The sequence below is a fragment of the Thalassophryne amazonica genome, chromosome 23 (assembly GCF_902500255.1).
Source record: "Thalassophryne amazonica chromosome 23, fThaAma1.1, whole genome shotgun sequence".
Taxonomy (NCBI): domain Eukaryota; kingdom Metazoa; phylum Chordata; class Actinopteri; order Batrachoidiformes; family Batrachoididae; genus Thalassophryne; species Thalassophryne amazonica.
The window spans coordinates 32,489,358-32,508,067 of NC_047125.1; the positions used below are offsets into that span (position 1 = coordinate 32,489,358).

The following is an 18,710-nucleotide window of genomic DNA, read 5'->3' on the forward strand; positions in this document are numbered from 1 at the left end:
AAAATTCTTTATAGAGCAGTTTTGTGACATTTGGGAGAGTCTCTAAGCTTCATACTGCTTATACTCGTATATTGTTCAAATTCAGCCAGAAGTCTGTATAAATTCCTTTTCAATGCTCTGCGTTTATGAATATGGAATTTACCAAACAATATTAAAAGGTTGATAATGTATTCAATGGGCTCTCCCACAACGGTTTTTCTTCCTACAACATCTGTTATGATGTCATACTATGCAAATTAGACTATGACATTATCTAACGACGTAGACTGCTGGGGGGTTCCCATGATGCATTGTTTCTTTCTCTTTTTGCTCTGTATGCACCACTCTGCATTTAATCATTAGTGATCGATCTCTGCTCCCCTCCACAGCATGTCTTTTTCCTGGTTCTCTCCCTCAGCCCCAACCAGTCCCAGCAGAAGACTGCCCCTCCCTGAGCCTGGTTCTGCTGGAGGTTTCTTCCTGTTAAAAGGGAGTTTTTCCTTCCCACTGTAGCCAAGTGCTTGCTCACAGGGGGTCGTTTTGACCGTTGGGGTTTTACATAATTATTGTATGGCCTTGCCTTATAATATAAAGCGCCTTGGGGCAACTGTTTGTTGTGATTTGGCGCTATATAAAAAATTGATTGATTGATTGATTGACTTTTAGGGAATATTCAGAAAACATATCACTCCTGAATCTGTATCTCACTCACGCAGTCATCTTCAACTGCTTATCCAGGGTCGGGTCGCAGGGGGGTGGGGGGGATCTATATCTGAATCGTCCTAATATTTTAATGACGAGCAACTTTTTATTGGTTTCCATCCGGTCAATTTTAATGGCAAAATAAATAAACAATCCACAAATCAAGTTTATTTATGGTTCTAATTATTATTATGGTGTTTTTACTAACTTTTTTGTCTCTCACTTCAAAACTTTTTTGTCTCTCACTTCAAAACTTTATTTCAACAAATACATTAACAGTATACGAATCTATCTGAATCGTCATAATATTTTAATGACCAGCAACTTTTTATTGGTTTCCATTCGGTCGTTGAGTGTCTCTGATGGATCACACAGTGTTTGTGGCTGGTTCTTGACTGATACTGTAGCAGTCGGAGCTCGCTGATGGATCCTCGTGTTTTTCTGTCATATGAAAATATTTTAAAAACAATGTCTTTATATACAATAAATCACAAAATTATCTAGTTACATATTTGAGTTTATTTATTGTTTGTGTACTCACTGCTTCTGTCAAGAGTTTGAACCTGATTTGGGGTCAGTGCAATTGAATGTTCTGGTACGGACTTCCAGGTCCCCCTGGTGAGCAGAATGAAGTTTATTCACTCAGGTATCATCTCATTTTCAAACAATTCACATTAAGGTTTTTTTGTTTGGTTTGGTTTTTAAATATACCATTCCGAACATCTTCAGAGCCTCTCATGGTTTCATAGACACAAACATCACCTACAGGTTAGTAGGGAAAAACAGTTTGTGATTAAAGTTTTGGTTTCAAATGTCACAATCTGATGAAAATATTTAGTTTATCCGTGCCGCTTAATATTATGCATTTTTAATCTTGATTAACTACAGATACCTATAGAATAATGGGCTGTACATTTGTGTGTGTGTGTGTGTATATATGTATATATATATATGTATGTATATATATATATATATATATATATATATATATATATATATATATAAATGATGAACTGACTCGTTTGTGGTGAATCAATTCCAAAAGCAACATTCTTTTGCTTATGTAAAATCCCATAGACATGTCTGCCACCTGCTGGATGGTTAGTGGATGCTTGATGGATTGTGGTAAAACCCGTTTCAAACCATTTTTCCAGAATTTTGATAAAAATTGAGACTTGCTGAACACTGGGACCTGCTGGATGGTTCATGAAAGTGCATCCACATTAAATTATGAATTTAATTTAGTTTAAGGCTACAGTTAGCACATTGTTTACATGTGGGGCCTCCATTTTTAAAGGCCCTAAGTTATTGGATGCACTGCAAGGATTATTCTTCATATAAATCATCACTTTTACAGTCAGTTTTTTTTTAGACAAGTCGGGAGATGGACACATGAATATTTTCAAGTCTCTGAAAATGACTTGGACTTAATTTTTGTGGTGTACAGAGGCAAAATTCCAATATTATGTCACATTCCCACTATTTCTGGACCCTGATAGTAGTTTTGACATTTTAATCTTCAACCCACTCAACCGTAAGACTCCTGTAGTTTTTAGAAATATCAACCAACCATGTTGAAGAGAAGAGTACATGTGGAGGTCAATTTCTGTCTGACCCTTTGGTCTGCAGCAGAACCCAGATTGAGGTTCCTGAACCTGTGCAGCAAATACACCAAAACTAAAACAAAATATAATTCAGGAGACATGCACTTTGAAGATGACTGGGTGTGTCACCCCCCTTGGGAATGAGCTGCACTTATGTTCAAAATGAGAATTTGGTACCAACCTGTCCCAACATGATTCTGTGGAGAAAAAGACCAGAGTTACCAGTTCTGTAGCAAATTTTGCATAATCAGGTGCTTACTATTCACAAGTGATTTTACTTTTCAGGATTTTCGCCAGTGCTGTTGAGCACAGGGGCCCCTACTCTGTGCTTTGGATCCCCTACACTGTGATGTGGACCCCTATGCTGTGATTTAACCAGCGTTGCGGGGCTTTTCTGTTTTGTTTTGTTTTTTTTTCTTTCCCTTTTTTAAAGTTCATGTCGCATGTTTTTTAACATCCCATTTAGCATCACAAAGTGTACATGATTGTAAGTTTGTCCGCGCATATGCGGTAATAATTAGTGGCTGCTAGGCCTGCGTGGTATAGCTGATTTAACCGTGGGACGGTATAATTTTCGCTCACATCAGACAAAACATCCTGCCTCATCAGAATGTATTTCCATTAGGGTAAGTGTACCCATTAAGCCCACCAAAATCTAAGTTTCACTATTTTTCCAGTATATTGACATAATTTGTAAGTGACATCATTTGTTAAAGGGCAAGATTTACCTCTCATTTGAATATTTTGTAATTAGTTGATGTACAAATCAAAAGACATAATTAAGAAATTTTAGGGAAAATGTCATAAGTCTGGAATGGGTTTAATTGGTACCATTTAAACCCATGTGTGTGCCGAATAATCCCATAATGTTAGGTTCCTGTCCTGGTCAGGGGGGTTTGGGGGAATGGTGTTCATGTGTCCCCATGTCCTTTTCTTGTCTTGGGTTCATGAATGTGCATGCTTCTCTTTCTCTTATTCTCTTCTTCTGTTTGTCTGCATCAGCTGTCATGTCTGTGATTGTGTGTGTGTGCATGTGCTGGATGTCTGTGCTCTGTCGTGTCTTGGATAAGTACATGTGGAATGTGTGAATGAGTCTTGTGATTGTGTGGTGTGCGCCTTCCTGCTTGTCACTGTGGGCCATTCTCCTTGGGTCTGCTGCATGTGTACCCTTGTCCTTATTGGTCCCCCATCGTCTAACAGGTTTCACTCCTGGTCCAGTCACTCTCCCCAGCATTCTGGTCTCTTAATTGTGGTGTGTTTTTTGATCATTTCTATGGAGTGCATTTTCATCCTATTTTTGCATTCTTTTCTCTGCTGCTTTTCGTGATGTTCAGTCTCCCATGTATGTACTGCGATTTGATGCCATCTTGTGTCTTGTTAGTTCATCACATGTGCTTGGCCCTCTGTGATTCCTCACACCTGTTGTATGATTAGTCTGTGCCGTCAGGTGCCGTCTCCATTCTGGATTACAAGGAGGCTGGCGCGTGATAGAAAAATGGAGAGAATGTACAGTTATTACGATGCTTTAAATCCTCGAGATAAAACTATTTATCATGATAGACATATAGCAGTTGGTTCAGTGGATCCCTGTCTTATACCAGATAGTGAATTTAGTGGTGATGTAATGAACTGGCTGACAGTGTCACACTGCAATACTGTGAACTAGGAAGCTGCCGACCAGGTCAGCCTCGCCGGCCTCCTGCAGAGCATCACAGCGGAGCTCTGCGGAGGTCGTCTTGAAGTCCTGAGCAATTTCTCTCACCAGGTGCTGGAAGGGCAGCTTGCGGATCAGCAGCTCGGTGCTCGAGGACCACAATGTAAATAAGCATCTGTATTGGAAGCATGCTTGTGTTTTCCTCGGCAGTATTTTTATGTATTCATTCTCGTATATCATTTTATTGCCGAATAAAATAAAATTCTGGTAGCAGTGGATTTCTGTTAGCGGCGGATCTCTCTCAGCGCCACGGTGCCGTGAGGCTTCTTCACGCCGACGTTGAAGCTTCTGCAATTGTTCGCCAAATGCACGTAGCGTATCACAGCGGCCACCGCGTCGTAATCCAGAATGGCCACGGGACACAAAATGACGTGACCGATACGTCACATGAAAACTCTCTATTTTACCTTGTGTTTGCTCTGCCATTTATGGTTGCTGATTTTCCCCTTGTTCCTCCACGGGTAGTGAGTTTGCACTTCACCTTGACCTTTGTCTTGTGTCAACCCCTCACCAAGAGTTGGGTTAAACTGTATTTTTGTTGAAACTTCACCTCACCTGTTTTTTAGTCCTGGACTTCCATGAATCACTTTTGGAATTGTATTTTGGTTGGCTCGTTCAGTTCACCTGCTCCTGTGTTTTGGCACTTCCCAGCTGTAAATAAACTGTGTCACATTTTGGAACTCATCTTGTGTTTCTGCTGTCCTGTTTTGGGGTCTTAACTTGTCTTAGTCCCTGGAACTAAACCGTAACAAATGAGATCATTTACTGATAAAATAAACTCATTTAATGCAATAATTAATGGATAAAAGTAGAATTAATGCAATATATTTTGTAAATGACTGAAAATGTTTTTTTAAAAATCCCTTTGGAACAAGATCATCATCTGAACAAATGACATACATGACAAACAGTGCAGTACACAACACAGAACAATGAATCAGTTAATTTAGTTTCATTTCAGGCAATTCAGTTAAAAATAAATAGCAATATATTTATTAGATAACAGTGAACATGTCTTTTTTTTTTAAAATTACATTTATATTTACATATTAAAATTTACATTTTATCATTTTCGTCGAACCTGTAAATGACACAGCTGTTATTACGATCACTTTTGAACAAACAAATTTCTAAAACGGTAAAATTTATGATTCAATTAATTGATTTCACCTGTTTAACAGTTGATGCATATCAAGTTTTGTTTAATTGTTAAAAATCAGTCTGATCTGAATGCAAACAGTGCTGAAATAATTGTGATATGTATCATTACATCTGACAAAGATGTAATAAAATCATCAGTATTTACTTATTTAGCTATTTGTCTGTCTGTTAGCAAAATTACGTCAAAACCACGACACAGATTTTAACAAAATTTTCACTACAGATGGATATTAGACCAAGGAAGAGTCCCTTAAATTTTGGGGGTGATCTGGATCCGGATTCTGGATCAAGTTTCACTGTATATAGTCTTTGAAGGATTACGTCAAAACTACTTCACGGGTTCCCACAAAATTTTCACCACGGATAGGTAGTAGGCCATGGAAGACTCCTCTGAATTTTGGAGGTGATCTGGATCTGGATTAGTGGATGTCAGAAATCTCCAGTTGCTCTTGTTCATCAGTATTCTGTCTGTGCCACATACTGCTGTTGTTGTACATATACTATATCAGTTTGAAGGAATTGACAAGATAATTATTTTAAGGAAAGGTCGAATAATAATGTAAAATTAACATGTCTCAAGTTTATATGCTGCTCTCTTGACTGTCAAATCTTTTTAATGTAATATTTTATGTCAGTCTGCAATGGACTAAATTTCAAGTAGGTAATTGTAATTAATAATGGAGATGTCGAGGAAAATTAGGGAAACTAAATTGTAGATGTCTAACAATGTAGTGTCAAAATGTCTGTCAGTCATATGAACATATATAGAAATGTATTGTTTATAATATATATTCAGTCACTGAATATCGATATTGCACAGTTTTGTAGACATATCTCGAGAGCAAGGTGTCCTCAAAGGAAGTGGACATTCATGAAGGAGATGACATTCCTGTGACATCACTTCAATTCAGTTTGCTTATACAGTGCAAAAACACATTATCTCAAGGTGCTATACACAAACAAGGTTGAGGTATTTCCCATCCCATTTGCAAACACGAGTGTGTGTGTGTGTGTGTATATATATATATATATATATATATATATATATATATATATATATATATATATATATATATATATACATACATACAGTGGGGCCAAAAAGTATTTAGTCAGTCCCTGATTGTGCAAGTTCTCCTACTTAGAAAGATGAGAGAGGTCTGTAATTTTCATCATAGGTACACTTCAACTGTGAGACAAAATGAGAAAAAAAATGTTGTGAAAGTGTAGTGACACGGACCCACAACAGGGGGCGCAAATGAACGGACAATAGATGAGCCAAAAAGTAACAATTTAATGTTGTGAAGGTGCACAACGAATACACAGACAATCTCAGAATCTGATAACAGTCAATCCACAATGGTGACGTGTGGGCAGGCTCGAGGATAGAAGACGTCTGTCCTGAGAAGAGCCGGAACCACACGTTTTCCGCCACCCCCGAACCTGGTCAATACTGGAGCCGCCAAGTCCCGAATTCCCAGGTGATCACCGTCCCCGACTGTCAGATCTGGTACTGCTGGCGAAGAACAAAGACAGTCAAGTGTGGGTGTGTGTACACCCCGTAACAACAACGGTGGGAATGCCACCTCCACCTCTAACACACACTCGTGCAGCGTCTGTTTAACCACTTATCTGACGGATGTAGGACGAAACAGTCGTGACCCACGCCGGTCCTCTGGTTGACAGCTGCAAAACAATAGCTCTTGGAATCAATTAATACAGGCAGAGAACGTTACCTCCATAGAAGTACGATATCTCGGCAATGAGGTGGAGATGACGTCTGGTCTTTATGGAGTGAGATGCTGTAGAGTAGATGGGTGACAGCTGTCAAGAGCTAATGAGTGACAGCTGTCACCCCCGGCTGTGTCCGTGGCGGCAGCGCCCTCTCGTGCCTGAAGCCCGCACTTCAGGCAGGGCGCCCTCTGGTGGTGGGCCAGCAGTACCTCCTCTTCTGGCGGCCCACACAACAAAAAATCCAGGAAATCACATTGTAGGATTTTTTTAAAGAATTTATTTGTAAATTATGGTGGAAAATAAGTATTTGGTCAATAACAAAAGTTCACCTCAGTACTTTGTAACATAATCTTTCTTGGCAATGACAGAGGTCAAACGTTTACTGTAAGTCTTCACCAGGTTTGCACACACTGTCGCTGGTATTTTGGCCCATTCCTCCATGCAGATCTCCTCTAGAGCTGAGTGAAGTTTTGGGGCTGTCACTGGGCAACATGGACTTTCAACTCCCTCAACAAATTGTCTATGGGGTTGAGGTCTGGAGACTGGCTTGGCTACTCCAGGACCTTGAAATGCTTTTTATGGAGCCTCTCCTTCATTGTCCGAACGGTGTGTTTGGGATCATTGTCATGCTGGAAGACCCAGCCATGGTGCATCTTCAGTGCTCTCACTGAAGGAAGGAGGTTTTGGCTTAAAATCTCATGATACATGGCCCCGTTCATTCTTCCCTTAACACAGATCAGTCGTCCTGTCCCCTTTGCAGAAAAGCAGTCCCAAAGCATGATGTTTCCACCCCCATGCTTCACAGTAGATATGGTGTTCTTTGAATGCAACTCAGCATTCTTCTTCCTCCAAACACAACAAGTTGAGTTTTTACCAAAATGTTCTATTTTGGTTTAATCTGACCACATAACTTCTGCTCCCTTCACGGTGAATCCATTGGTCTTAACAACATTAACTATATGGAAACAAATCCGTAGGCAATTTGGATGGCATTCCCTCTCAATCAGAGCTCCAATTCATGCAAATCATATGTTTCTTCCCTCAGTGGAGGGTAATGCTTTTTTGCTCTGGCAGCATAAGGGGATCAGGACGTTTCAGGATTTATTCGTGAATGGACAGTTTGCATCATTTCAGCAACTCTGCACGGATTTCGGCCTTGCACATACAAACTTTTTTCGATACCTACAGGTCCGCGACTTTGTTAGGAAGCAATTTACTCAGTTTTCAACTCTGCCTCTGCAATCAGACTCTGACACATTATTAACATTGTTTAAATCTTTTAAGGGAATGATTTCAGCTCTTTATAATGCGTTGCTATCATTTAGTGATCCATCTCTTGACTTAATAAAAACAAAATGGGAACAGGACCTAGGAAGAGATCTGTCAGAGGAGATCTGGGCAAAAATCCTCATTAGGGTACATACGTCATCAATCTGTGCCAGACACAGCCTTTTGCAATGTAAAATAGTGCATCGGGTTCACTGGTCCAAGGATAGACTATCGAAAAGATTTCCTCACATAGACTCTAACTGTGACCGTTGTAAAATAACATGTGGTACCTATTTTCATTTATTTTGGAGCTGTTCAAAATTAATGCCTTTCTGGACAGGTGTGTTTAAAAGACTTTCAAACACTTTTAGGTTACCTTTTGGATCCGTGCCCAGTAGTGGCTCTTTTTGGCGTAACCCCAGACTCATATAATCTAAATAAATACCAACAGGACTTTCCGGCCTACTGTACACTTCTTGCTCGCAGGCAGATTTTGCTAAACTGGAAAAATGCAACACCTCCAACACACTCACAGTGGATCAAAGACATTTGTTATTTCATGAGAATTGAACAGGTCAGACATACCCTCAAGGGCAAAAACACAACTTTTTTGGATATTTGGCAACCTTTTCTGAAATATGCAGAAGAAAAGCTTGATTTGACTTTATAAACTGTGTATGAGTCACTGTCTATTTCTATTTTTTTTTTTTTTTTTTAAGTATCGTATTACCTTATACTGTTCACTTTGTGTTGTGAAATCATAAAACGTTTATAAATAAAGTTTAAAAAAAATCTGACCACATGATATTCTCCCAATCCTCTTCTGGATCATCCATATGCTCTCTGGCAAACTTCAGACGGGCCTGGACATGTACTGGCTTAAGCAGGGGGACACGCCTGGCACTGCAGGATTAGAGTCCCTCTCTGCGTAGTGTGTAGCCTTTGTTACTTTGGTCCCAGCTCTCTGCGGGTCATTCATCAGGTCCCTCTGTGTAGTTCTCGGATTTTTGTTCACCGTTCTCATGATCATTTTGACCCCACGGGATGACATCTTGCATGGAGCCCTAGATCGAGGGAGATTATCAGTGGTCTTGTATGTCTTCTATTTTCTTACAATTGCTCCCACAGTTGATTTATTCACACCAACCTGCTTGACTATTGTAGACTCACTCTTCCCAGCCTGGTGCACATCTACAATTTTCTTCCTGATGTCCTTCAACAGCTCTTTGGTTTGGCCATGGTTGAGTTTAGAGTCTGACTGTTTGAGGCTGTGGACAGGTGTCTTTTATACAGATAACAAGTTCCAACAGACTAAATACTTCTTGGCCCCACTGTGTGTGTTTGTGTGTGTGTGTATTTATATAAGAAGCTTGAAATTGTTGAGATATTTCATGAAATGCACATGTTCACTTACTAACAAGAAACAATGGCTGTATTCTGAATTCAGTCATTGTTGCTCGTAGTAATGACACCAGTGTTTTTTTTTGTTTTTTTTTGCAGTATATTCACACATCCATTCCAGCAGCCCTTGAACTCAAACATACAAAGTAAAATAGTCTCATCACATACCTGTCTTTGGTATGGCTATGGACGCGTTGGTACATGTCACTGTTTCAGATGCAGATTGTTGACTGAAATAATTTGAAATTGTGCAGGTGAACATGGTGCTTCCCTCCTTTGGACTGAGGGTGTATTGCAGTGTGGAGCCTACATGATTTTGGTTCTTGACAGTCCAGTTGTAGGCAACACTGCTGTAAGACTTAGCATTGCACTCCAAGAAAACTGTACAAGAGCCATTTAAGGCATGCCATGTGATGTTGAAACTCAGGACAGGCGTCACAGATAAGATCTCTAATGAAGCAGAATAGAGAACATTCAAATTACAATATCCTTGAATTATTGTATGTTGAAAGCAGACCACTGTGTATAACAAGAACATAACAGATGACATTTCATCTGGAAACAAATCATGTGCTATTCATACAGTGTGTGCCAGCAGTTATTGAAAATGTTGAAATTGTTCTTTGACTTACTAAGACACAAGTATCTTACCGTGAATGTGCAGGGGAAAAGTAATCAGTCTTCTCTGTGTGTCCTTTGTCTCTGACATAAAACTGAAGTTGCCAGAGTCTCTCAGAGTGAGATTACTTACAGTTAAACTGTAGTTTGTGGGATTCATATATATTCTGCCTTCAAATTGAACATATTTATAGGGACCTTCTCTTTTGTCTACAAGTGTGTTTCGTCCAAATGCCCATTTTGCCTCAGTGACTCCTTCAGTTGTCAGGCATGTTGGAAGCTCCACACTGTCTCCTTCTCTTTTATGGATGGGACGTGGACAAGTGGAAGCTTGAATATCTGAAATACATCAGCAAAACACCAAAAACAAATGAATGATCACTGTCAAAATCAAATGACTGTAAGATGTAATATAGCATGATGTCATGTTATGAGTTTTATTTAATATAATGACAATGTCATGGTGATAAAGGAGGACACACAAATAGATATTCTTTTGTTTTGTTTGAGGTTTGCTCTTAAATACCTCCAAAGTCCCACAATTCTGAGTGTGCCCACAGATATAAATGTCATTTAAGTCTCACACATCTTGTTTGTGGTTAGTGCGCTTGCTTTTAGTGCAGAAGGTTCCCAGTTCAAGCCTCACCATTGCCACATTTCTCCATGAAATGTGGAGTTGCATCAGGAAGGGCACCCAGCATAAAAGTTGTGCCAATTCAACATGCAGATCCACCTTGGATCTGCTGTGGTGATCTTGAGTGAAAACAAGGGAGCAGCAGCCCAAAGGACTTACTTTACATCTTGTTTGAGACCTTTGCGACACGTGTAGCAGAAATATAATCCAAGTGCTTTAATTTTACCTCAGATATCATTATTCTTATTGTTTGTGCTCTGATTGTTTTCCTGATGGGGAAAAATGAGAACAGACCACTGATGGGTGGCTGTCTCCTATGAGGACTTAGTGCCTTCCTTTTGCCATGATATGTGTAAATGTCTTGTATCTGTAGCAGTGGTGCCCCTCAAACTTTGTACCAACTTTTACTGTCACTTTCATGAGTTTGTGGTCTTGTTTATTCAAGGTGACAAACAGTACAAATATGGCTCCAGTAAGAATGCTCTCTGTGGTGGACCAAAGTTTTGTGTGCACATTCCATATGCCTCAAGATATCGCAGAAACATCTGTGTTGCACAACATCTTATTAATGCCATAGCTGGTGTTCAGGGATGAGAAGAGGGACCATGTGATCTGAAAACCTAAGAATCTAAAAATTATTCACGATTGTATAATGGGAAATTGCTGCAAACCGGGGGTTTCACCCTGCTGGACTTGTTGAAATCAATGATGATCTCCTTACTTTATCCAACTTTTAGGGAGCGATTGTTGTTTTGACATTGTATAGATAGGGGCATCACCTCCTTCCTACAGGTATCCTTGTGATTGTAACATATCAGTCCAACTACTGTGTTGTCATCTGTGCTGTGATTAGGATATTTGGCAGCATACAAGCACAGGCTGTTTGTCATACTGATACAGATTGCCACTGAAAAGCTTCACCTATTTTCATCTTTGTTTCATGTCTAAGCAGCTAGTGTTGAGGATTTGAACCAGTATATACAAAACCAAAACCTGTCCAAGACCAAACTTCCTATAAAAGAAGGGGGGGCAGACACAAAAAGAAGGAAATGACGAGGACGACCCTCCCTGTGTTGCACCAAGTTCAAGTTTCTTACCATGCAGATGCAGCAGGAAATCTGCTGATGCACAACATACTAAAAATGCAAACCAAATAACAAAAACAGAATTTATTTTTTTGTCATAAAATTTTCTATAATGACTGATTGGATCCTTGTCATTTGATTGGTGCTTTGTATATCACGTGACATGGATTATTCCTCCCATTTGTGTTGCATTGCATTTAGAGTGCAATTTGGTTCCATTTAGACTGCAAATTTGGTTCCATGTGTTTGGTACCATTATACTCTGTACACACTCACCTACACAAACATGCTCACGTACATACAAACACGCACGCACACATTCAAAACAAATCCACTGCGCTGTAAGCTGTCTGACGTGAATTTTTTTTTTTCCGCTGCACTGAGGAAGTACAGTTTTGTTTTTTTTTTGTTTTTTTTATAGTACACGCGCGCACAAGTGCTGTCCCGCTTGTTTGAGTGCGCACCACTGCTGTTTGTAAATTAATATCATATAAAATGACAAGGATCTATTTTAACCATTATAAAAACCAAATAATGAATGTTTTTACATTCTTTCAATGGTACAAATATTTCATGAGGTGAAAGCTGGAACATACCATTCAGCTTGGCTTCTCTTCGTTGAATGGTATGTTCCAGCTTTCACCTCATGAAATATTCGTACCATTGAACTCATAAACATTCATTATTTGTATAATATATTTTATTCATAAGCTGAAAAATTGTAACTCTTGATGAAATGTACATCAACTTTATATATATGATCAAAATATAATAGATTTCGGTATCTTTTGATGTGAATCCTTTTTAATTTGAATGTTCCAGATGCTACCTTGAAGCAGTGGCTGCAAAAGGTCAAAGTTCTGTCAAAGTACAGCCTCCATGCGCATGTAAAGATGCACAGTTTAAAGGCATCGTCCAGGTCTACTTTCTGCCATGCTTGCTCTCATTCTGCACGTGAGCTGCCCATGCGCAGCACATAAGTAAATATGTCATCAACTATATCCAGGGCTTGACATAAACCAATGTGCCCCACTGGCCCACAGGGCCAGTAGAATTTAGACGTTAGTGGCCCACAGTGGAGGAGCACTGGCCGATGGTTTTGCACGTGAGAGTTCATGATTTTCCACCCTGAAATCCTGCAAATAAAATTGCCTATATAATATAAACCAATCCTGAAAAAAAACATAAAATAGTCTTTGGACCATGAAGTTAAGAAAAATAGAATTTATTAGAGGGCATGCTCAAGTGTAAAAAAACAAAGTGACTCCCATAAAATTTAGAGGGTTTTTTTTTTTTTTTTAGCAACCCTCAGAGTTGGCTAACTCACAGTCAGAAATGTAAAATACAGATGTAGGTCCATATCAAAACTAAAACGTGTGCCTTGTCTAGATTGGAATTATAGATCTAAAAATTGAAAAAAAAATTATGCTTGGCTCCTTTGCTAATGTTGTCACCGTGGGGTTTCCACAAAGGCAAGCTGGTTAGACTTTTAAACTAGCTTCAAAACAGCCAGGGTCTACCAGAACCAAGCATATATTTTACTTACTTGTCAACATATGGCAGATAGGCCCTACAGGTTTGGCAGAAAACCTCTTGGTCATGACCAAGCCACAGCCAGTTCTGTGGCCAGGTCAGGACAAAACATCTCTTCCTCTTGTTTCTTTCATATATCCTGTCTCTCTCCCTTAACTTATCATCACTAAGCTTCCTCTTCTCGCCACTTCCTTTTGCAAAACTCTTTCTTGGTTGTTGTCTGGGTTTGGGTTGTTGTTTGGTAAAATAATATGGTAAAATAAATCGAATTTTGTGTTTTTTTATAGTGGGCCTTGTGGTGGTGGGCCAGCAGTACCTCCTCTTCAGTGACCAGTCTTGTCTGGGTGACGGGTGTAGAAGTCGGCCAGGAGGGCCAGGTCCAGGATGACGCTCCTCTTCACCCAGGAGCGCTCTTTGGGTCCATAACCCTCCCAGTCCACCAGATACTGGAACCCCCGGCCCTTTCGACGGACATTCAGGAGCCGGCGTACTGTCCACGCGGCCTCCCCGTCGATGATCCGGGCAGGAGGCGGCGCCGGTCCAGGGGCACACAGTGGTGAGGTATGGCAGGGCTTGAGTCTCGACACATGAAAAACGGGGTGTATCCGCAGTGAAGCTGGCAGCTTCAGCTTCACTGCGGCCGGACTGAGGACTTTGAGTATGGTAAAAGGTCCTATGAACCTGTCCTTTAGCTTCTGGGATTCCACCTGCAGGGGGATGTCCTTTGTGGATAGCCAAACCTCCTGCCCGTGCTGGTATGCAGGGGCCAGGGAACGCCGGCGGTCTGCATGGGCCTTGGCCCTCGTTTGAGCATTGAGCAGGGCAGAGCGGGCGGTACGCCACACCCGACAGCACCTCCTCAGATGGGCCTGGACCGAGGGCACCCCGACCTCTCCCTCCACCAACGGGAACAATGGGGGCTGGTACCCCAAACACACCTCAAACGGGGAGAGGCCGGTAGCAGATGATACTTGACTATTGTGAGCGTACTCGATCCAGGTCAGATGGTTGCTCCAGGCCATCGGGTGCGCGGAGGTCACGCAGCGGAGGGCCTGCTCCAAATCCTGGTTCGCCCGCTCTGCCTGTCCGTTCGTCTGAGGATGGTACCCGGACGAGAGACTTATGGTGGCCCCCAGTTCCCTGCAGAAACTCCTCCAGACTTGAGAGGAGAACTGAGGACCATGATCCGAGATGATGTCCGATGGAATCCCATGCAGACGCATGACGTGGTGGACCAGGAGGTCTGCTGTCTCCTGGGCCGTCGGGACCTTCAGGAGGGCCACGAAGTAGGCTGCCTTGGAGAACCGGTCCACTATTGTGAAGATGGTGGTCATGCCCTGGGACGGCGGGAGGCCCGTGATGAAGTCCAGGCCGATGTGAGACCAGGGGCGATGAGGCACGGGCAAAGGCTGGAGGAGGCCCGGGGCCTTATGATGGTCAACTTTGCCCTGGCGCAGGTGGTGCAGGCCTGGACGTATTCCTGGACGTCGGCTTCCAGAGACGCCCACCAGAAGCGCTGCCAGACCACTGCCACGGTTCTTCGCACCCCTGGATGGCAGGAGAGCTTGGAACTGTGACAGAAGTCTAGGACTGCAGCCCTGGTGTCTGGTGGGACGTACAACTTGTTCTTCGGACCGGTTCCCTGGTCCGGGTTCCGTGTCAGGGCCTCCCGGACGGTCTTCTCCACGTCCCAGGTGAGGGTGGCCACGACAGTGGACTCAGGGATGATGGTTTCCATCGGGTCTGACAGCTCGGTCCTGACTTCCTCCTCGTGCACCCGGGACAGGGCGTCAAATCGTTGGTTCTTCGTCCCGGGGCGATATGTGATCTGAAAGTCAAAACGCCCGAAGAACAGTGACCAGCGGGCTTGCCTGGGGTTCAGACACTTGGCGGTCCGAATGTACTCCAGGTTCCGATGGTCCGTGAAAACCGTAAATGGTACCGAAGCTCCCTCCAACAAGTGTCTCCACTCCTCCAGAGCCTCCTTCACCGCAAGAAGTTCCTGATTGCCGACATCATAGTTCCTTTCAGCCGGGGTCAACCTGCGGGAAAAGTAGGCACATGGGTCGAGAACCTTGTCGGACTCCCCGCTCTGGGATAGCACGGCTCCTATCCCTGAGTCAGAGGCATCCACTTCGACTATAAACTGGCGTTTTGGATCGGGCTGCACCAGAACTGGTGCAGTCAAGAACCTGCGTTTCAACTCCCTAAACGCGGCTTCGCACCAATCCGACCAGGTGAAGGGGACTTTAGTGGAGGTCAGGGCTGTCAGGGGGCTAACTACCTGACTGTAGCCCTTGATGAACCTCCGGTAAAAATTCGCAAACCGAGGAACTGTTGCAGTTTCCTTCGGTTTGTTGGTTGTGGCCAGTCTCTCACCGCAGCAACCTTGGCCGGATCAGGGGCAACGGAGTTGGAGGAGATTATGAACCCCAGGAAGGACAAGAAGAAGAAGAAGTGGAACTCGGTGGAACTCGCACTTCTCGCCCTTCACAAACAGCCGGTTCTCCAACAACCGCTGCAGGACCTGACGTACATGCTGGACATGGGTCTCAGGATCCGAGGAGAAGATGAGTATATCGTCTAGATATACGAAGACAAACCGATGCAGGACGTCCCGCAAGACGTCATTAACCAAGGCCTGGAACGTCGCAGGCGCATTGGTGAGGCCGAACGGCATGACCAGGTACTCAAAGTGACCTAACGGGGTGTTAAATGCCGTCTTCCATTCGTCTCCCTTCCGGATCCGAACCAGGTGGTACGCATTCCTAAGATCGAGTTTGGTGAATATTTGGGCTCCATGCAGGGGCGTGAACACCGAATCCAACAGGGGCAGCGGGTATCGATTGCGAACCGTTATGCCCTTCAGCCCTCTGTAATCGATGCATGGATGGAGTCCGCCGTCCTTCTTACCCACAAAAAAGAAACCTGCACCCATCGGGGAGGTGGAGTTCCGGATTAACCCGGCGGCTAACGAGTCCCGGATGTAGGTCTCCATTGATTCGCGTTCCGGACGTGAGAGGTTGTACAGCCTACTGGACGGGTACTCAACGCCCGGGATCAAGTCAATGGCCCAGTCGTACGGTCGGTGCGGGGGAAGAGTGAGTGCCAGATCTTTGCTGAAGACGTCAGCAAGATCATGGTACTCCTCCGCCACCGCCATCAGATTGGGGGGGACTTTGACCTCCTCATTAGCTGTCACACCAGGCGGAACCGAGGATCCTAAACATTCCCGGTGGCAGGTTTTGCTCCACTGAGCCACAACCCCAGACGGCCAATCAATCCGGGGATTGTGCTTTATCATCCAAGGATAACCCAAAATCACACGGGAGGTGGACGGTGTTACAAAAAACACAATTTTCTCCCTGTGATTACCAGACACAACCAACGTCACGGGCTGTGTCTGGTGTGATTAGTGGAAGAAGGGTACCATCTAGTGCCCGCACCTTCAAAGGTGAAGGTAGAGCCACTGTCCAGCAGATTCCCTTCTGACCCCGTGTCTACCAGTGCTGGGGCGTGAAGGGTCAGATCCCCACTCAGGATCATAACTGGGATGCGTGCTGATTTACGGGGTTTCCCCGCGTGCGTGTTATGGCCCACCCTTAGCCCAGTTTCTAAGGGTGGGCGTTGTCGTTTAACCGCTTGGGGCAGTTCCTCTGTAGATGCTCACTCGAGCCACAGAAAAAAACACTCCCCACGGGCCAGCCTCCGTTGTCTGTTATTTGATTTGACTCGTGTCCATAGCTTCGTCAGCAGAGGGAGCTGTTGCCACACGGGAGTCTCTGGCTGTGGAGCGTGGGGACGGCGGCACCCTTTCGGACCCGGAAGAGAGAGGGATGGCTCGTGCCCGGCCACGCCCCCCGCCCTGCTCCCGACGATGTTCCTCTAATCGGTTATCTAATCGTATAACCAGATCAACCCCATCCAAGTCCCGCGGTTCGTCCTTAGCCAGCAGGTGCTCCTTCAGGACCGGAGACAGTCCGTTTACAAAGGCAGCGCGGAGCGCAACGTTATTCCAGCCGGACCTCGCAGCCGCGATGCGGAAGTCGACTGCATACTCCGCTGCACTCCGACGCCCCTGTCTCATTGACAGCAGCACGTTCGAAGCAGTCTTGCCTCTATTGGGGTGATCAAAAACCTGTTTGAACTCCCTCACAAATCCAGTATATGTTGTTAGGAGCCCTGAATTTTGCTCCCAGAGCGCCGTAGCCCAGGCGCGTGCCTCTCCTCGAAGCAAATTTATTACTGCCCGGCTAGCGTCTGACGCGTACATGACGGGACGCTGTGAAAAGACGAGCGAGCACTGCATCAAGAAGTCTGCGCACGTCTTGACACAGCCTCCGTACGGCTCCGGAGGGCTTATGTATGCTTCAGGGGACGGTGGGGGGGTTCGTTGAACGACCAGCGGAATGTCTGTTTCTGGCACTCGGTCAGCAGGAGGAGGTGCTGCAGCAGCGCCCTGAGCATGCGCTTCCACCTGGGCGGTGAGAGCCTCCATCCTCCGATTGAGAATAACGTTCTGCTCGGTAACTAAGTCCAACCGAGCAGTAAAAGCGGTTAAGATTTGCTGCAGCTCACCTAACACGCCTCCTGCTGACGCCTGTTCACCTTGCTCTTCCATTGGCTGTTCAAGCGATGGTTGACGCCCCTCTGGATCCATGACGCTGGCCGAGAAATCCTGTTGTGAAAGTGTAGGAACACGGACCCACAACAGGGGGCGTAAATGAACGGGCAATGGATAAGCCAAAACAGTAACAGTTGTCTGGATTTGGGTGGTTGTAGTTTAAACATATTTCAGTTTGAATTTCAACGTGTTCTGTTAGATTTACGTCTTGTTCGTCTTCATTTCCTGCAGCTTCTTGAGCATTTAATGATGTTAACGAATATTGCCGAAGATCGGTGATGGAAACAGCTGAACGCATGCTCCATGCGACAACATACATTTCAATGTGCACGAGATTCTGCGGGAGCATGGAGCGTGGTGCGAGACCAAAACAAACATGGCGGACTCAGTGAAGTTTGATGACATGGAGATGTGAAGAAATTCGACTTTGCCGCCACAAAATTTAGGAAAATAAATAGAATTTTGTGTATTTTTGTAGTGGCCCAAGCGGTGCATCATTTGATAAACTGTACTGGCCCATAGTGGCCCAAAAGTGGGCCAAATCGGTGCCGGGCCAGCAGGCAAATGGCTATGTCGAGTCCTGATATCATTAATTAATATCACAAGATTGCATTTTTTTTCAATGGGTAGAAATTCTTCTGCTAGAAGATAC

The 18,710-nt window shown here is 43.8% G+C and overlaps 3 long non-coding RNA genes across 3 annotated transcripts in view; 1 reads left to right on the forward strand and 2 right to left on the reverse strand.

The window, feature by feature from the left end:
- The window catches only part of LOC117504533, a 26,122-nt gene continuing 7,412 nt past the window's right edge, over positions 1 to 18,710 (reverse strand). The window contains exons 2-3 of the long non-coding RNA XR_004558814.1: positions 15,057 to 15,061; positions 1 to 198 (exon numbers count right to left, since the gene is read on the reverse strand). This is a non-coding gene — a long non-coding RNA (uncharacterized LOC117504533). The remainder of the gene's footprint in view (positions 199 to 15,056; positions 15,062 to 18,710) is intronic.
- Positions 972 to 2,272, reverse strand: LOC117504532. The gene is made up of 4 exons (XR_004558813.1): positions 2,252 to 2,272; positions 1,393 to 1,443; positions 1,223 to 1,296; positions 972 to 1,122 (listed from the first exon to the last, which is right to left on the reverse strand). It is a non-coding gene; the product is annotated as an uncharacterized LOC117504532 (long non-coding RNA).
- Positions 13,750 to 18,710, forward strand: part of LOC117504535 — a 20,590-nt gene continuing 15,629 nt past the window's right edge. Inside the window, exon 1 of the long non-coding RNA XR_004558816.1 lies at positions 13,750 to 13,760. This is a non-coding gene — a long non-coding RNA (uncharacterized LOC117504535). The remainder of the gene's footprint in view (positions 13,761 to 18,710) is intronic.